The sequence below is a fragment of the Lissotriton vulgaris genome, chromosome 6 (genome assembly GCF_964263255.1).
Source record: "Lissotriton vulgaris chromosome 6, aLisVul1.2, whole genome shotgun sequence".
NCBI lineage: Eukaryota > Metazoa > Chordata > Amphibia > Caudata > Salamandridae > Lissotriton > Lissotriton vulgaris.
The window spans coordinates 1734073903-1734093616 of NC_141694.1; the positions used below are offsets into that span (position 1 = coordinate 1734073903).

At 42.2% G+C, this 19714-nt stretch overlaps 1 protein-coding gene across 1 annotated transcript in view; it reads right to left on the minus strand.

The window, feature by feature from the left end:
* ALK (ALK receptor tyrosine kinase) overlaps positions 1 to 19714 on the minus strand; it is a 2610699-nt gene that overhangs the window by 400639 nt on the left and 2190346 nt on the right. The gene's annotated exons all lie outside the window — the stretch shown is intronic.

A 19714-nucleotide genomic window follows, 5' to 3' on the forward strand; every position in this document is an offset into this window, starting at 1 on the left:
CAAATAGGGAGAATAAGGGCAGGAGGAAGAAAACTGTAATTGGACCACCATCAGCTCTGTACGCCAAGCAATTCATCTTGTGAACCACACTGTATAGTAAGTGGAATGTCAGAGAAACACTGATAAATAGCAATAATATAGTACAGAGCTACAAGAGTGAATCATGTCACCAAATGTACCGTGCCAGATTGATGGTATACAGGGAATTGGGTAAATGGTTTAAGTTTAGCATTTACATTTATGATGGAGGTGTTGATACAGACGGATGTATGTCAGTACAACGCGATATTTTAGATCGCGGTACTTGACAACGCTGCCATTACAATGCAAGTCGTTACAACGACTTGCGTTGGAGGGCGCGGATTGTGGAATATTATAATTTTATATTCCAACACCAGTCCACGTAACAGTAGGGAAGGTGTTAGAATATAAAATTACAATATTCCTTAACCAACAGCGCCATCCAGCGCAAGTTGTAGTAACTACTCGCGTTGTAATGGCAGCGTTGTTAAGGTAGTGCGGTGTAAACACTGCGTTGTAAACGATGTTCCCCATACAGACTCCCCAGACAGTGAAGTATATTGTCTTCATTTCTGAGCTGTAGGGTATAGCTCCAGATGCTGAAGTTTAGAAAGGAAGGAGACAGGGCTACCTTTAGAAATGATGTGACCTACCGAGATTAGACCTTACCGAGCACTGCCATTTGGCTTATGGTCAGGGAAAGGGGGTGAATCAGCAGATTCAGTTGGTAGAAGGAGAGAATTTTCTAGGCAGGACCTAGGCCTTTCGCCTATCATTGAGTGGCCTATCTAGGAAGGCTTATGGCAGGCAAGTACAGGATTTCACACTTACTGCTCTGCTTGGAGCCAGCATCATTACTACCAGCTGTCACATCCAATGTGCTCTGAACATTGAACGCTGCCATGGGTCTTTTAGAATGTACACTGGTAAACATGGGCAGTCTAACTTTGATGAAACAAAAGCTCCCCATCATCATGGATAACATATAAACAGGACTCAGGAGTATTGATTATATGAATTGGAAATAATCCTATGTGATCATGGAAGGCTACATGTACCATGATGCTGTGCAGACATTTCCTCTGTGCTTCCATAGCTTCAGCAGGCAGTGGGTGAGGCAGGACAATAAATCTGGCTTGTGGCCCGCAGCGCTTTGGAGATTATTGAAGAATTTTAGACCCATCTCTCTGCTGCCGGCCCCTGCTAAGATGTTGGAGACCCATTTGAACCTTCATCTTTCTAATTTCCTTGATACCTCAGGTTTCTTGGACGGGTCCCAACATGGCTTTAGAAAGCTGTATAGCACGGAGTCTGCCTTGACGAAAGTCATGGATAACATCCGCAGGAAAGTTGATTTAGGTCAAACCACCGTACTGGTGCTGCTGGATCTCACAGCAGCATTCGACACCCTGTCTCCCCTTACTTTAACATCTAGGTTAAGGGAGGCAGGGGTAGAAGGACCGGCCCTCAGTCTCCTGAGCTCCTTCTTACACCAACGAGAGCAGCGTGTCATGCTAGGTGAATACCTCTCCCCTGCTAAGTCTTTGCAATGTGGGGTGCCACAGGGGTCGGCATTGAGTCCGACCCTGTTCAACATCTATGTGGCCCCCCTTGCAAGACTAGTAAGATCTCAGGGGATGGAGGTAGTGTCGTATGCCGACGACACGCAGATTATGGTATCCCTGACCCACTCTGTGAATGAAGCCGCATCAAACTTTAGGGCCTGCATGCAACTTGTTGCAGAGTGGATGATTTCCAACTCCCTAAAGTTGAATGGGGATAAGACAGAGGTCCTGGTCTTTGGCAAAGACCAGGGCATGTGGTCAGGTGAGTGGTGGCCTCCTTCTTTAGGTAGCTGCCCCACACCCACACAATCTGCCAGGAACCTTGGTGTCATCTTTGACACCCAGCTCTCCATGGAGCTTCAGGTCAACAGAACGGTGGCTACCTGTTGGGGCGTCATCAGGACCCTGAAAAGGATCGTCCACTACCTTTCCCCACAGGCACAGAAACAGGTGGTGATCGCCCTTGTTGGCTCAAGGCTCGATTACTGTAACTCACTGTACGCCGGGGCCAACAAGGGCCTTCTGCAGCGTCTGCAGGTTATACAAAATGCGGCAGCGCGGTTTGCTCTTGCCCTGCCTTGGTTGGCATCCATGACCTTGGCTAGGAAGAATCTCCATTGGCTCCCTATTCCCTCAAGGATCACGTTTAAACTCCTTTGCCTAACATATAAGGCTCTAACTGCAGGCTCGGCTGATGCCCTTGGATCGCTACTTACTAGATACGTTCCGAGCAGATGCCTACGTTCCAGTGAGCTTAATCAACTGGTAACCCCTAGAGCCAAGAAGGCTAGATGGGGGAGCAAAGCTTTTTCTATACTGGCACCTCAGATGTGGAACTCACTCCCCCTGGAAATCAAGTCACTGCCTTCCCTCGACCTCTTTAGGAAGTCATTGAAAACTTGGCTTTTTATTAAAGCATACCAGTAAGCTCTGTTTCTGTCTGCTAACAGCCTGTTATTTGACTTAGGCGCCTTGACGCCCACTGGGCATAGCTGCGCATTACAAATGCCATTTCATTCATTCATTCATTCATTATTAGTTTCTTCAGCATGGATCATGGCAAACGCTGGTAAACCATCTGTGGTGGGGTAAGTGTGCCATTGCATTTGTTTGGTTCTATTTTTGCCTTGCTCATAAGTGAGGGGAATCCTTGGTGGGAGAGTTAAGGGTCTCCAACCTTTTCTGTACTCAGAGTTACTTATGATCAATGAAACACATTGAGAGCTACTAATATTATTAGTGGTGTATAATTTAATTTTTTGTATATATATAATAATGCAACCAAGCAAAAGCTTTCAAATGTAATAAGCTGGGCTACATACAGGTGAGCTACACAGAGGTAGCTGGAGAGCTACAGCAGCTCACATGTTACTGGTTGGAGACCCCAGAGGCTCCCCATCAATTGCTTTCTATTTTGTATTTCTTGGAAAGCCTAAGAGAAACAGCAGTGTTTTCAGTTGAAATACATTCATTTTAAGGATTGATTATTGGTTAGTCTGCCCTTTCAGGTGACCTTTGGATTTATTGGAGTTGAGTTGAAAGAAACTCACGTTCAATTTCATTTCTTTAATTTATGGAAACAATTCTTAAAGAAACTCAAGCTGTAGTTCATTTCTTTCCTTTATAGAAACATTTCTTTGGGGGTCACACTGTGTGAATAAACAGAGAATTCAGGATGGTATTTCGGAATAAAGTGCCCATTTCTGAGGCTGTGTTTTGTTATGAACAGTACAAACAAGTTTTGAAAAAGAAAGATACTTTTCCTTAGGTTTACAGATAAAGCTATGAATAATAAAATTGCTTTTTACAACTGTGGAAATATGATCACTATGAAGTGTGGTTATGAGCTCTTGTGAGAGGATTATCAAGAGCCTTCAGCTACCGGAGAAAATTTTTTCTTTATTTGTTTTGTTATTTCCAATTAACAGGGATTGCCAATAAAGCGAGTTTTAGTCTCCTCCCCTGTGAAGCCTGGCAAGAGATTTTGTATGGTGGGTAGCACTAAGGAACAAAAAGTTTATATAATTTTAATTCTTGATCTTGTGTTGCTTTGTTTTTGTTTTCACAGTACAATCATATTTCATTTATTTAATTTGGAACAGACTTCCATGTTCTAGATATATCTATTTACATACATATTTGTTCAACAGACATCACAGATGATAGTTATATACTTTTACAGGTATTTGCATAAGGAGAAATGATGAATATATGTAACTCTGAGATAAACTATCACTAATGGTGTTATTTCCTTCAAGGTCTCCTTCCCTCCTGTTCCCATCCTTTCCTTCCTCGGCTTAATCATCCCAGAATTCTGTGCTTGAACAGCAAGCAGAATTGGGGCGGCTGGGAGGGGGACACTTTTTGTGGAGCAAACCGATCCCAAGGTATCAGCAGGCTGACAAATAATCTGCCTAAGTTTTTTCATATGCCTCTGGGTCGGGTTGAAGCACAAAACATGGCCACCCTAGAATATGTGTTAGCAGCATTAGCACTTGTTCAAACAGAAGTAGAGCCTCTTGTGTTGAGACTGTGGCATTACAGGAGAGAGTAGAAAGGATGCAAAGTAATCTATTTGGTGTTACTGGCGATAGGACCAACGGGGGGTTTTCTTGGGTCAAAGAAAGTAATCCCACATTATCTACTCCGATAGCAGTGGAAATGCCCTCTCCAGTTGCCTTAGAAGCTCCAGAATGCTTCCAGGCAGAAGCAAATAAAGTGCAGGTGTTTCTTACTCAGGTTTACTGCATTTCACATGTCGTCCTAAGGCATTTCTCACCAATCAAGCAAGAGTGGCTTTCATGAATTCTTATTTGGCAGGAGATGCTGCTCAATGGGCAGTGCCATTAGTCAGGAGAAATGATCCTTTGGTTTATGATTGGTAGGAATTCAGAGAGGAATTTGAGAAGGTGCTTGATTGTCGAGCTTATACCACAGGTATTAGAGTTCAAACAGGGCAATAAGGACTTTGTGGTATATCTAAACTCGTTCCAAAGATTAATAGCAGAAACTAATTGGCCTGAAGTCAAACAAGCAGCCTTATTCTATCAGGGGTTACAGGAGGAGTTAAAACATGTGCTGGCCCAGTTAGATCCTCAGCCAAAGACTTTTGGGGGATCTTATCAACTTGATTGTACGCATAGATTATCAAGTTGAGTGAGCTTAAAGGGGACAAATAGACCTCCTACGCGATTCGAGAGGAATCAGACTGCTTTTCAGAGTTTAAGAAAAACCTATAGAAATAGGAACAATTAGAGCTTCTTTAACTCAGGAAGAAAGAGAACTAGACGAAAGTTGGATTTATGTCTGCATTGGGCTATGTTGAAATTCTTTCATTGAATGGGATGGAAGAGTCACTAAACAAACACTTCTATGTGAACCTATAACTGCAGGTAAACAGCATAAAACATTCAGTAAAAGCTTATTGGATTCAGGGGCTACTGTTACTTTCATAGATCAAACATTAGTTGACGAGTTACACCTTCTTTTGGTTAAAAAAGCAGTACCCAAGATAGTGTTGGCAGTGGATGGGAGTGATTTGGAGTCGGGACTCATCCGTTTTCAGACTTGGGCAATGATAGTCAGAAGTCAGGAAAGCCATTCTGAGATGTTGTTTTTTGATATCATTAAGGCCCCACAGTATGGTGTAATTCCTGGGTTACCATGGTTAAAGAAACATAACCCTACCATAGATCGGGAGTGTAAAACCATTAATGTCAACTCTTGTTATTGCAACCAGTATTGTCTAGCCCTTCCAATACAGGAGGCACAGGCTCTAGCTAGGGGACATACCATAGCAACAGCAGCTGAACAAGATATCACTCTTCCTGATCAGTATGTAGAGTTCCAAGGTTTTTTAATGATCAACAGCAGAAATATTACCCCCACAAAGGCCATATGACCGTCAGAAAGACCTAATTCCAGGGGCAGTGGTACCATGTGGTAGAATTTACTCTTTGTCAGAACCAGAAAATTAACATTTAAGACATAGAAAAATATTAGGCTAATGGTTTCATTTGTCCCTCAAAGTCACCTGCAACCTCGCCTTTATTTTTCATCCCAAAATCAAATGGCGAATTGTGAACGTGCATAGACTTTTGGGCACTAAACAAGGTGACCGTAAAAAAACGTTTTCTCCTCCCCTTGATTTCGGTTTTATTGGATCAAGTAAAGAAGGCTGTGATATATACCAAGTTGGACTTAAAAGAAGCTTACCATCAGGTAAGAATGAGAAAGGTTGTTGAGGGGAAGACGGCATTTCGCACTCAATATGGCTTGTTTGAGAATACGGTAATGCCGTTTGGGTTGTTCAATCCTCCAGCAGCCTTTCAATATTTCTTAAACGAAGTCCTGAGTGAATATTTGGATGTTTTTGCAAAAGTATACATCAATGACATTTTGATTTACTGCTATAGCGTAACCATACACACTCACCATGTTAGAACTGTGTTGAAGGCACTTTGGTTGAACCATCTCTTCTGTAAACTCAGTAAATGTGAGTTTCACATATTGAGAGTTGAATTTCTGGGTATTATGTTATCGTCACAATGCCAAGAAATGGCTGAACGTAAAATGCAAGCTGTACAGGCGTGACCAATACTTTCTAACGTTCGTGATATCTAATGCTTCTTGGGGTTTGCAAACTTCTATAAAAGATTTATTAATCAGTTTTCTAAGGTTTTGTCTTCCTTAAAAAATTATTAATGAAGAAGACAAAGTTTGAGTGGACGTAGGAAGCTGAGCAAGCTTTTTGTCAATTCAAAAAAGCCTTCACATCATCTCCAATTTTGGCTCATCCGGATGCAGAAAGACCATATATTGTGGAGGCAGATGCCTCAGAATGAGCCAATGGGGCGGCACTTTCCCAATGAAATACTGTGACTGGTCAATTGCGCCCTGTAGCATATTTGTCCAGGAAGTTGAATGAGCCTGAAATGCACTACACCATTGCAGAAAATAAACTATTGGCAATCTGTGATGTATTTTGTGAATGGCGTCATTATCTTATGAGATCAAATCATACAATCACTGTCTATACAGACCATCACAATTTACAGTATATGAGATCAGCCTGTCTTCTATCCTCTAGCCAACTGTGTTGGATGCTATTGTTTGAAGAGTTTAATTTCATACTAACTTATAGACCGGGAAGTGATAATATGAAAGCAGATGCTCTCACAAGACAGAAATCTATTCAGGTTTCCATTGAACCAAAGGAACAAGCTATTATTAAATCCCAGAGTGTTATCCATACTGTGCAAACAGAAAAATACCTAGAAAAGATTTCACAGGCACTGAAGGATCCAAAATGGAAACAATGGTTAAACACCTATGTTGATTGGAAGCTAAAGGAAGGGACTGTGAATCCCTACTGAGGAATTAAGAAAACAAGTGGCATGACGCCCCTGTTGCAGTCCCTAATAGGGTAGAAAAAAATCTCAGAAAGAGTACTTGGACAGTTTTATTGGCCCTCAGTATGTAAAGATATACAGCTTATGATTAAAAAATGCAATATCTGTATGCAAGAAAAGACTGAATGAAGGAAACCACAAGGGTTGCTACATCCTTTACCGGCACCTGAAGTTCCCTGAACGTATATTCGTGGATTTTATTGTCGGTTTACTTAAGGATAAAGGATGTACAACGATTATGTTGGTAGTGGACAGTTTGACCAAATCAGGCCATTTTATAGCCTATTCCCAAGCGCCTACATCAGGACAAGTAGCACAAATGCTACTCACTCAGATTGTGAGGTTACATGGTCTTCCTAAAATCATTGTATCTGACAGAGTGTCTCAATTTACTGCTCAGTTTTGGGAGGTATAGTGTTCTGCTTTACAGATCTCTGCAGCGATTTCAACAAGATTCCACTCCCAAACTGATGGGCAGACAGAAAGATTAAACCAACGTCTAAAACAATATTTGCTATATTTGTTATGTAGACAAAAATACTGATGAATGGGTAGACTGGTTATGGATTGCTGAGGTGGTTTACAACAGTGCCCAACATAGCTCTACCAAACTATCCCTTTATTACAGTACATATGGTTTTCACCCTAGATCCACTACATTGTTACATCAAATGGGAGCGCATAAACAACAGAAGGTACAAAATCGGATAAAGAATATTCAAAACAATCTTAAATTCACACAAAGGAATGACAAGAAGCAAACAAAAAGTATGAGACTTTTGCAGATAAACATTGTAGATTATCACCCCTTTATAAGAAAGGTGACGTGGTGTGGCTAACTACGAAGAACATACAGTGTATTCAATCCTCGGTACATTGGGCCTTACTGGATCCTTAGGATCATCAACCTTGTGATTGTGAAACTTGCATTACCAAAGCACTTTAGAATTCGCCCTGTGTTTCATGTGTCCTTACTTAAACCTTCATATAAACCCAGTAAAAAGAGAGTCCAGCTCCCATATGAGTAGACCAAGAAACTGAATATGGAGTGAAGGATATCAATGATTCCAAGAAGAGAGCCACCAAATTGTGGTATTTGATTGCTTGGAAAGGGTATGCCCCTGAAGAAAATTCTGGGAACCCGCATCAGGGGTCCATGGTCAAGATTGGTTAGACAGTTCTATGCCAAAAATCCCATGAAGCCTATACCATGTCAGCGTTCTCCAGAGAAGGGATGTTCTGTAATGCGCTCTGAACATTGAACAAAGGCTGCTATGGGCCTTTAAGAATGAACACTGGTAAACATTGACAGTCTAACTTTGATGAAACAAAAGCACCCCTATCATCACGGAAAATATATAAACAGGAGTCTTGAGTATTGATTATATAGCCTCAGCAGGAAGTGGGAAAGGCAGGACTATAAACATGCTTCAGACCCACAGCACCTTGCAGATTATTGATTTCTTCAGCATGGATCAGCAACTGCTCCTAAATCATCTGTGGTGCTCCTAAGTGAGGGGAATCCTTGGTGTTAAAGTTCCAAGGCTCTTCTTCAATTTCTTTCTATTTTGTATTTCTTGGAAAGTCGAAGAGAAACAACTGTGTTTTCAGCTGAAATTAATTAATGTTAAGGATTTATTAATGGTTAGTCTGCCCTTTAAGGTGAACTTTGGATTTATTGGAGTTAAGTTGAAAGAACCTCAAGTTGTTTTTCATTTCTTTCATTTATAGAAACAATTCCTGAAAAAACTCAAGTTATATGTAATTTCTTTCATTTATGGAAACAATTATTTGGGGCTCGCACTGTGAGAATAAATAGAGAGTTCAGGATGGTAATCAATTCGAAATAATGTTTTGTTTGGAACAGTACAAACAAGTTTTGAGAAAGAAATATAATTTTCCTGGGGTTTACAGATAAAACTATGAGAAACAAAATAGCTTTTTACAACTGAGGAAATATGGTCACTATGAAGTATGGTTATGAGCTCTTGTAAGAGGAATATCAAGCGACTTCAGCTACAGGAGAATTAATTTGCTTTGTTTGTTTTGTTATTGCCAATTAGCAGGGGGTGCCAATAGAGTGAGGTTTTGTTCTCCTTCCCTGTGAAGTCTGGCAAGAGCCTTCTTATGGTGAGTAACACTCAATGTGAATTGTTCACAGAATATTTTACTAAGGAACAAAAAAAGGAAGACATTCATATCATTCTAATTCTTGATCTTGTGTTGCTTTTTTTGTTTTCACAGTACAATCATAATTCATATATCTTATTTCGAACAGACTTCCATGTTCTAGATATATCTATCTACGTACATATATGTTCTACAGATGTCACAGATGATAGTTACATTGTTTTACAGGTATTTGCATAGGGTGAAATGATGAATATATGTAACTCTGAGATAAACTATTATTAATTGTGCTTTGTGCTTTTTGCTTCTAGGTCTCCTTCGATGCTGCTCCCATCCTTTCCTTCCCCCGCTTAATCATCTCAAGATTCTGTGCTATAACAGCAAGCAGAATTGAGGCGATTGTGAGGTGGCCCCTTTTTGTGCAGCGAACCGATCCAGAGGTATCAGCAGACAAAGAATTGTTTGCAGTGTAGAAAGAAGTCAAATGTTTGAAAAGGAACCACCCTAAACCAGTTCCTAAACTGTAGTGAATGGAGCCATACTCCCACTTTAGAAATTATTTATAAAGGGGGGCCCAAACCTTTCCACTTCGTTGCTGAGAACCAGGGCAAGTATCGGTGATAGCCAAGGGTGGGGACATCATCTGTGGGTTTTCCTAAGACCTGAGAGCCGTCATTCTTGCCAAGATGGCAGAATAGAGCGCATGTCCACCAGGTGCTCTGTGCCAGAGAAGGAAAACCCAGTCACTGAGTTCAGAGGAGAGTTGCGGCTCAGAAGAAGCAGGTTCCAAGGGAGTGCGTCCAAAGCTGGCCTACATGAACCTGAGGGTCTTCCAACCACCCCAACAAAGAAACTAAGGCCTATATTTACTAACACTTTGCTCCAGGTTTGTGTTGATTTTGTAATTCATACCCAGTGCAAAGTATTGTGGTGGTATGTACTTTCCAATACAAATCAGGGTTTGTGTTGAAATGTTGATGAAAGTAATGTAAATTAGTGCGATGCGTTCCTATGTGTCAAGGAAGCATTCCATGGGTGGTACATGGACATTTCCATACAACCATTCATGGCTTTTGATGCAAATTACTAACATTGGTAGACAGGGATTTGCCCAAAAAAAGTGCGTCTTCTTGAGGTCTGCATAAATATGGAGCAAGTTTCTAATTTTTCCACTTTTTCCAACTTTGAATGTGTGCTGCACTGTGCAGCACATATGCAAAGCAGGAAAGTGTTAAAGTGCAGTGTTTGTCCTGGAAACGTCACCCTTCCAGTACACAACATATGCTTAATAGAACACACAGATGCATGTTTCGGTGCCTTGCACCCTAAAGAGTGCCAGGGCACCATATGTTAGCAGATATAGCTCTATTCTGATCTCTACTTTGAGCGCAACATTGCACTTTGGTTGCTGCACTGCACGAAAAGGTAGTAAATCTGACCCATGTTTATCAGCAATGATCTACCAGAGAGCTTGTTAAAGTGACCATCACAGGGGAAGATGTCTCTGCCATACCCAAGGACCTTGCTCCCACGCCACAGAGTAGAGGGAAAGGATTACCCACCACAAGCCCTGGACTGCTGTCAAACACCTTCACCGAGCCGCTGCAGACTGCATTGGCTGATGCAGAGAGGAGGGAGTAGGGCTTCCAAAATGAGCTTCGGTGACTATGTACGTGACTGCTCGCCCCTTACTGACCACTGCTGCACACCCACGCTTGGAAGTTCTGTGTGCCATGATCAGCTAAAACACCAATGCTTGGGAGACATTGACCTTGAATGGCTAAATAGACTTTAAAACAAAACTGCAGTCTAACCAAAACTCCCTGGCCAAGGATTACAACCTACCTGCCATAGTGAGCCTGTACCTACACTTAAGTGTAAGATTTACTGTTTCTCTTTCTCTGTGTTATGACCTCAATAGCCTTGTCGTGGGTATCCCATTAGTGCTAATACTTCTTTATGGACTGTAGTATATTTTGTTGTGATTAAAGTACTTCTCTTTTCATAAAAAGAAAACACTGGGTGGGGAATTCACTTATTGTGCTTATTGTTTGACTGCTTGAGTTCTGAATCTCTATCCACCACTTCCCCTCCCTGATATGCCTCTACTGCTCACCTTGCTACCTGAGTTTCCAGTGTGTTAGGGGAGTATTTGGCCAACTTTACACCACAATAGTAGGACAGACCCCATGACACTATTAGTAAAATAGTGCAACCACCACTGTTGCGGCCTAGTGACCCCTGCTTGCCCTATTAACCTCCGAATGCCCTCCGACAAATGGTAAGCAACAGTTACCTGTGTAATATGTTGAAGTTACACACATAAAAGGTCATGATACAACAGATGCTAAAATCACATTTTCCTGGATAAAGGCACATCAAAGAAATCAAAGCAATGCACAACTACATCATGAAAACAATTGCCTCTCAGGAAACAGAAACACCGATAAATCCCTGCGTGAAAAAATGTGCATTAGTCTAAAAGTAGAAACCCCATCAATATCAACACCAGCATCAAAAAACAAGACAAATCTTAAAAGTACAACAACATCTAGTCACTACACATAAACTGCTGTGGGCAGCTGAATAAGTGCATAGCATGTTTATAAAGAATCAGCCATGATTTGCTGATGGATATGGAGACAGAATAAAGACAAAACAGATATAGGTTAAAGGCGCTTACTGTCATCTCAGACATCCCTCTTTGTTTAGAGAATTAGATCAAAGTTGTATTGGGTCACATAAATTGATAGTCACTAAAAATAAGATGCATCAGCTTTTTCTTCTTGCTGATAATTGTGTGCCCTAAGGAGACCGTAAAATATTTCTGTTGGCCATCTGCTCGTCACACAGCTGTACTATTTGATTTTATTAGTAGCCATTTGCACACCATTTGCACACATTCAGTTGTTGTGATTCCATTTTTAGGTCTGCCTAAAGGCAACTTTAGATGTCTGGCAGCCATATTGTTTAACATATACATATAGTGGGCTTTGGCTCCACCCTCTTGCTATTGACTGTTTGATATATCCATCCACCTTCCATTACAATGCACAAGGGACTATCTGTACTCAATCATCACACATTCAGTTCTGTATCTCGTACATGCACGCTCTCAACAAATGTTTTTTGTCTATGGTATTGCTGTATACTACAGGGATCTGTGTGATAATAATGCAATGATAATCACAATTCCCACCCCTGTCTCTCACTCTCCTCCCAACATCTTAAAACGTCACCCCTCCCTAATGCCTCATCTCGCCCCAAAAGAAATAAGGACTATCTGTCGGCTATTGAGATCCTTGATCTACTCGTCTTACTCCCTCCCTCCTAACTCTGACAAGTCCCTACCGGGTCAAATCCAAACTATCCACGCTAACCCTGACAGAGAACCTGTCTACAAATCCAGATCTATAAATAGCGAAAACCTCAAGAAAGTTAACACCCTCCAGACCCCGACTCCCCAGTTCACCGTCCAACTGAAATGCGTACTTCTCAATTGCAGATTAGCTAGTAAACACGCCACTGATATCTATGATCTCATCCTGACTAACAAATGGATATCATTATCCTCAGAAACCTGGCTAAATTGCTCTTGCTACCCTACGCTTGACCTTCTAGTCCCACCTAGCTATGACATAATTTGTATGGACAGATCAGTGAAAGAGGGTGAGGGAATAGCTTGTATACACAGGAACACACTCTTGGTCTCGCAATCAGAAACCCCCACTCCAATCTCCTGTGAATACCAATGCATCACTATATCGTGCAAAGCCCGCCCGGTCTGCAAACCACATACATTCTACCACCCCCCTAGAGACAGTCTTCCCTTCATTGAGTACTTAATGGAAATCATCTCTTCCAATGACAACCCTCTAGTGTCCCAAATCTTCCTAGGAGACTTTAACCTCTAACCCTAATGATCATGTAGTGAATTGCCTGAAATCCTTCTTTTCGCATCAAGCACTGACACAATTCTGTGATAGCTCATCTCACAATAAAGGTGAAATTCTGGATCTCATAATAGCCAAAGGTAACACCATCACTCTGGACTCCATTAACCCATGAGATTGGTCTGACCACTTCTACCCTCTCTTCTTCATCAATAGGAAGGTGTCAGTGAAGGGGGTCCAGCCCATGAAAAGGAAGCAATGGAAAAGGAACCTCCGAAATATAAACACTGAAGAACTAGCTACCCGTCGCAAAAATGCCTTGTCCCAACAAGCAGACTTGAAGGATGTACAACTGCTCACTGATTTTTTATAATTCCTCTATCTCTTAATATCTGTAGCGATTTCCTGCCTCCGTGCCGCAAAAAGTGTTGATCATTGTAAGATACCTAGGGCAGCTTGCAGGCTTAACGTGCGAAAAGGCTCTCAGAACTTCAGCTCCCAGCAGGCAGTGGGGCGAATCAGAGCGAAGAACAGGGCGGGCCAAACAAGAGCTATTGCCGTGGTGAAAAGCAGAGCACTGTGTGTGCTTAAACTTTTGCCGCGACCCGGGATCGCGGTAAAGCCGTGGTGAGACGGGAAGCGCGGTACAAGCTAAACTTTTACCACGACCCGGGAGTGTATAGCTACCTGCTTCCAAGACTTGTTGTGACTATTAGATTGCAGGAGACTATCTGTTTTGATTCACTGCCTATGGTTTTCTTTTCCTTATTGCCTCATATCGTGAAAGAAAGTATTTCAGGATTTAAAAAGTGTTTTTCTTTTGTCAAAGTCACATCCTAGTGCAGACGTTCAGTTTCCAGTGGTCAATACAGGTATCACGCCCTGCATGGCAGTTGCAAATTAACATCAACAATACTTTTTCTATTTGAACATAGTCTGCTCCAGTGGCTCTCTCTAAATAGCGGTGGGACAAAGTACTTTTCAAACGCTATTTTTGGGTTTTAAAGCCTCCTGGAGTTATTGTGACTTTCAACAAGATATATGTTTGTTTTCTTTGCTTTTCGTGAATTACGACGTCTATATTCCCCTGCTCCTTGATACTAAATCAGTTGGGGGATATTTCAGCTTTACGGATTTCGTTGCCTGTTATGCTAATTCAGTGCTGTAGCTGTGGGTTTCCTGGTGAGTTGTGTGTAGCAAAGTAATAGAGAACGCATGTTTTAGAACAGGCAGGTGTACACCTCATTCTTGTTATCTTGTCTTCCTGTTCTGCAGTATTACGTCCTTAATGGTGTCGTGCAGTATCTCAGACTAGACCTTGAAGGGACCCAAGAACTTACAGCTCGTTTGTTATTTTCTCCACTTCCCTTTTTCCCTGGACACAATCTCACGCAGTTGGCTCTCTTCCTCTGCTGGGGTTTGCGTTAAAGGGAATTGGGGGGACTAGCATCAGTCATCATCCCTGCTGGTCACAAGAGAAAGGTTAGTGGCGTTCATATATTCTTGTGCTACTGACAGTCCTGACAATATCATGGATGCTATTGCTCCTCTACAGCAAAAAAAAGCCTCCCCAAAAATGTCCAACCTTGGTTCAACTCCGACTTAAACTCGGAACACCGTAAGCTAAGGGTGGCCGAAAGATCACGGTGATCCATGCCTTCCACCGAACATTTAAACCTGCTTAGAGCTATCAGGAATTCTTACAACAAAAAAAGTCAAGACTGCAAAAATGGACTTTTTCAGATCCCACCTCAATCAAGCTAACAACCGCCCTAAGAAACTATTTGAACTCATTAAACAACAATCGGTCATGGTACCCAACCTCCATGACCTTGGTGGCGGCTCTCCCACATGTGACGATTTAGCCGCCTTCTTCTCTCAGAAAACTAACAACATCAATTTAGACATTGAATCGAAGAGGGCCCTTCTCCCAAAATATAAAGCTACCCACCAAGAGCTACTGATCTCCCCTAGTTTAAGCCTCAAAAACAACACATACTGGCACACCTTTAATCACCACAATGTAAGTGACATTTACAACTCCCTCCTTGCAATCAATCCATCTAACCACTTCAGCGACCCTCTTTCATCACACATCTTCAAGGAAATAAAAGCTTCCATCCTCCTCTTATGGTCCAAGATCGTCAATGCTTCACTAGTGCAATGCACGATCCCTGACTGTCTAAAAGCAGCACAGATCTCCTCTATCTTAAAAAAACCTAACGCAGACAGTTCTGATCTGAACAACTTCCGCCCCATTTCCAACATCCCCACATGGCAAAACTTCTTGAAAAATGCCTGCTAACTCAACTCTGCTCACACATAGAGAAATTCCAACTTTTGGATCATCACCAGTCTGGCTTCAGGAAAGGACACAACACCGAATCGGCACTCACGCACGTCACGGATGACATCTTAAAATTCCTAGACCATACGAATCCTGCTTATTGATCCTCCTAGACTTATCTTCTGCCTTTGACACTGTGAATCACATCAAACTACTATCCACTCCGGAACACAGGATGGGCCTTTCCGGGTAGGTATTGAAGTGGTTCACTTCCTTCCTTCATAACAGATCCCAAAGAATAAAGTTGAATCACTCTCTTTCCCAACCCCATACAGTATCTAAGGGGGTTCCACAGGGGTCCGCACAATCACCCATACTCTTCAATTTATTCATGGAACCAATAGCAAATGGCTTGAACTCCGCAAACATCCTTTTTCATATGTATGCAGACAACACTCAACTCTATCTGAAAATCACCTCCCAAGAAGGCATCATCTCACTCAACTCATTCCTGATGAACACTCAAAACTGGCTCACGGACAACTACCTCATGCACATCCAAAACGGAATTCCTTCTCATCGCTCCCCCTAATCACATTCCCAAGACTGACCTTTGGATGAAACACCTCACTGCCTTCAACTGTTCCCCCCACATTATTGAGTCAACTAAATCACTTGGAATCACACTGGACTTGCACTAAAATATGAAGAACCATATCAGCAATGCGACCAAGACAGTCAAAAATCAGTTGAGTATACTAAGGAATCTCTAATCATTCCTTCCACAGAAAGATTTCAAATTGGCGGTACAAGCTTTAGTTTTGCCAAGACTAGACTACGGCAGTTCCACACTAGGTGGTCTCCCCAAACTGAGCCAGGCCCGTTAAGGCTTCCCTTAATGCCGCAGCAAGACTGATTACTGGGACGAAAAGAACACATTTCCCCAGCCCTAAAGTCCCTAAACTGGTTACCAATACGAAACCAGAATTCACCTAAAAATTGCCTGCATTATGCACAAAGCCCTCCACTTCAAGACTTCTATCTGGCTCAAAAACTAGAAATATTAGGGTGCTGCAGAGCGTCAACAAGTGCAAGTACAATGCTCCTGAAACCACAGCTTTTCCACAAAAAGAGATCGAGTAACAGAGCCTTCTCTGGCATTGCCCCAAAGATTTGGAACTCTCTTCCACCAATCTCCTCGACCGCTGCCTTAAAAAAAGAAGTAAAAAGAATCCTAATGCTCAAGTTCCTGCCTGAATAGGCCTTGACTAGTAGACTACATTGCTGCCCTCTATTCGCTCATCTTGATTGACTTGGACACGATTATATACCCGGAAATACCATTGCTTAGCATGCATTGTACTTATATATGTTCGAATGTTCCTCACCCATTGCTGTATCTTCCCTAACCTTAAGTGAAGTATCTGCCCTAACCTTATGTGAAGGTTTCCGACACCTACTGGATTCTTGCACGCGTCTTGTAATATTATGTAATGAACAAATGTTTTTGCTTCCCAATACTGTATCCCTCTCACCCAAAATTGTGAAGTGCTCTGCTACCCGTAAGGGTCATGTTCGCGCTAAACACAACTTTATAAATAAATAAATGCATGTTACATGCAAGACAGGCCTGACTGCATGTACACCTAACTGCATTTAATATCAAAGAGTGTGTGTATTAGGCGTACAGCCTATAAAAATGGACTGTTTGAATGGTAACGCTAACAAATGTGCGCTCGATCAACATGGATTCAGTTTAGAAACTCCATGCTTTCAGACACCATGAAAACTTTCCACTTCTCTGGTGGATGTGTTGTAACTTGGCTCCAGGAAGATGATGTTGAAGAGAACTGTCTTGGAAGGAATTAGGAAAAATTAGAATTAGCTCTCGGGTTTCTGTACACCTCCGTGAAGGGCCATAGTCTGTACATTTCTGTAGCAAACTAAGAGCCAAGCATGAGTGACCCCTCTTCGCTCCATAAGACATCATTGGTGATAAAGGTGGATGTATGACGTTACAACGCATACTTTTACCACGCATGCCTTTACAACGCGGTTTTTTCATCGCAAACCTTTACAACGCATAGCGCTTTGGGGTGCTGGATAGTGAATAGTTTAATTTACTATTCCAACTCCAGTCCCCGTGGACACTAGGGAAGGTGTTGGATAGTAAATTAAACTTATTCCCTATCCTAGAGCGCCCCCCAGCGCAATGCGTGGTAATGGTTTGCGTTGTAATGGTTGCGTTGTAATGGTAGTGCGTTGTAAAAGTTTTGTTGTAAAGGTTGTTCACCGATAAAGGTATATAAGTTACTGGTGCAGGTGTGGGATTAGGTACATTACCTAGTAATTCCTGACATCTACATATCACACAATCTACCCAGGTGACCATGAAGATTTTTGATTCTTTATGCTGCTGTATTTCCAGCCAAAGGCAGTACATGACTTGAAAGTGCTTGTAACAGGCAGTCATTTACCACTGTCGAAGGTGGTAAAAGCACTGTGACAGCTATTCAACCATTAAAGACACCAGTCAGTCCAACGTCTCAGCAGAAACAGTGTCTTGGTTCTCCCAGTACTTGTAATATGGCCCAGGAAGGGTAAAGAGGTGGAAGAAAGTGGCATTAGATGGAATCAAAGCAAAAGCGGCCTTGGCTTCTAAGAAAAACCTTGGAACCCCAGCACAATTATTTTTTATTATAAATGAAGCGCTTCTTTTCTCCCCTCTTTCTGTTACACTTTGGATAAACGTGAACCTTTGAAAATAGCGACATGAAAAATATTATTGCCTAATACTGCAAGTGCATCATTTGTTCTCGTGACTCACACGCTTCTTGTGACATGTAATCTGCAAACTGGTTTCAATTAAAAGCTGCTGGACCTCTGCTCCCTCCCCTGAGTCCAGGAGGACTGCTGATGGGCTGCAAAACGAATTTCACGAGGTATGGCGAACAACTTCCAGATGCTGACATGCTTCCATTTCTAAATTGGTAATCTTTCTTAATGGCATTAGGATACAGAGGGCGTTGGATCAGGATTAATACTTGAAATTACAGCAAATCACCAAATTCAACATTACAGACGTCAATACCAGCCAAGAAAAGCTGATCTTTACTGTTTTAAGTTTAAATAAAACTAGCAGCCTGCCCCAGCGTTGCCTGGGGCAGAAAGGGGCTGGGGGCAGTACACCCGCTCCCCCTCCCGCCCCGACCCCCTCCCGCCCCCACTCCCTCCCGCCCCCACTCTTCCCGCCCCCACTCCTCCTGCCTGTCCCTCTGTGCACACCCGCTCCCGGCCCGACTCCCTCCCGGATTTCAATGAGCATTTACTTTACCTGAGCTGCCGCTCCTTCCCGCGATCTTCACTTCACCGCCGCTCCTCTTCGCCATGACGCACCCGCGCTCCTCACTTCACCGGTGCTCCATGCTCACTTCACCGCAGCTCCATGTCTCTCCTCCTCGTCATCACGCACGTCGCGGCCAGCGCTACGTCACGGCCAGAGCAGCGTCGCGGCCGGCGCTACTTTCAGGGCACTACTTTTTTTTTAAAGTTATATTTTTAAATGTACGTTTTATTTTTATTTTTTATAGCCTATGTCCATCTGCACACCCTGACAATTTCTACAATGTATCGGGTGTGTGGATGGAGCTGTGGTTCCCGAGTTTACCTTGCCAAAAGGTTTGTGTTCTCTCTTTATAATAGTAGTATAGATTACAAGCAAATCCAGAGAGGAAAGCAGCTGAGGAGCCAGGCCAGTTGGCGTAAAAAAACGTAAATATATTTCTTTTCTAGAATTTGTTAACGATTCTTGCACATCAGTGTTGCCCAACACAAACGTGCAGATGTGCCAACAAGTCTGGATGCAGTGCAGCACTTTTTTTTGCACAAGGCCTATTACACATCCTGTGCAGCTGCGCTGCAGGAAATAATGTAGTTGAGAACATGGAGTTCTAGTCTATGGACCAATCATGGGCCACTTCATGAGTACTATTGCAATGAGTCCTTGAAATATTTCTCTAGCTATTCTGAAACTGTATTTAGCACTTCTTAAAGGTAATAGTGTAAACCAGTGTTAACCAATGGGAGAGACAGCCTTGCCATAGTGAAAAACGAATTTGGAAGTTTTTTAATGCCAGGACATTTGAAACGTTAAATGTACATGTCCTATTTTTAAATACCATGCACGCAGCCCTGTTAGACTTTCAAGGCCTACTTTAGGGGTAACTTATATGTATTAAAATGGAAGGTTTAGGCGGGGTAAAGGGTTTATTTTGGCAGGTTTAAATAGCATTTTTAAAACTACAAACAGGCTGCAATGGCAGCTATGAAAAATTATTTTTAATTTGCTGATTCAGTTGGTGACAAAATGTGTACTGCAGCCTACTAGTAGTATTTAAAATACACACC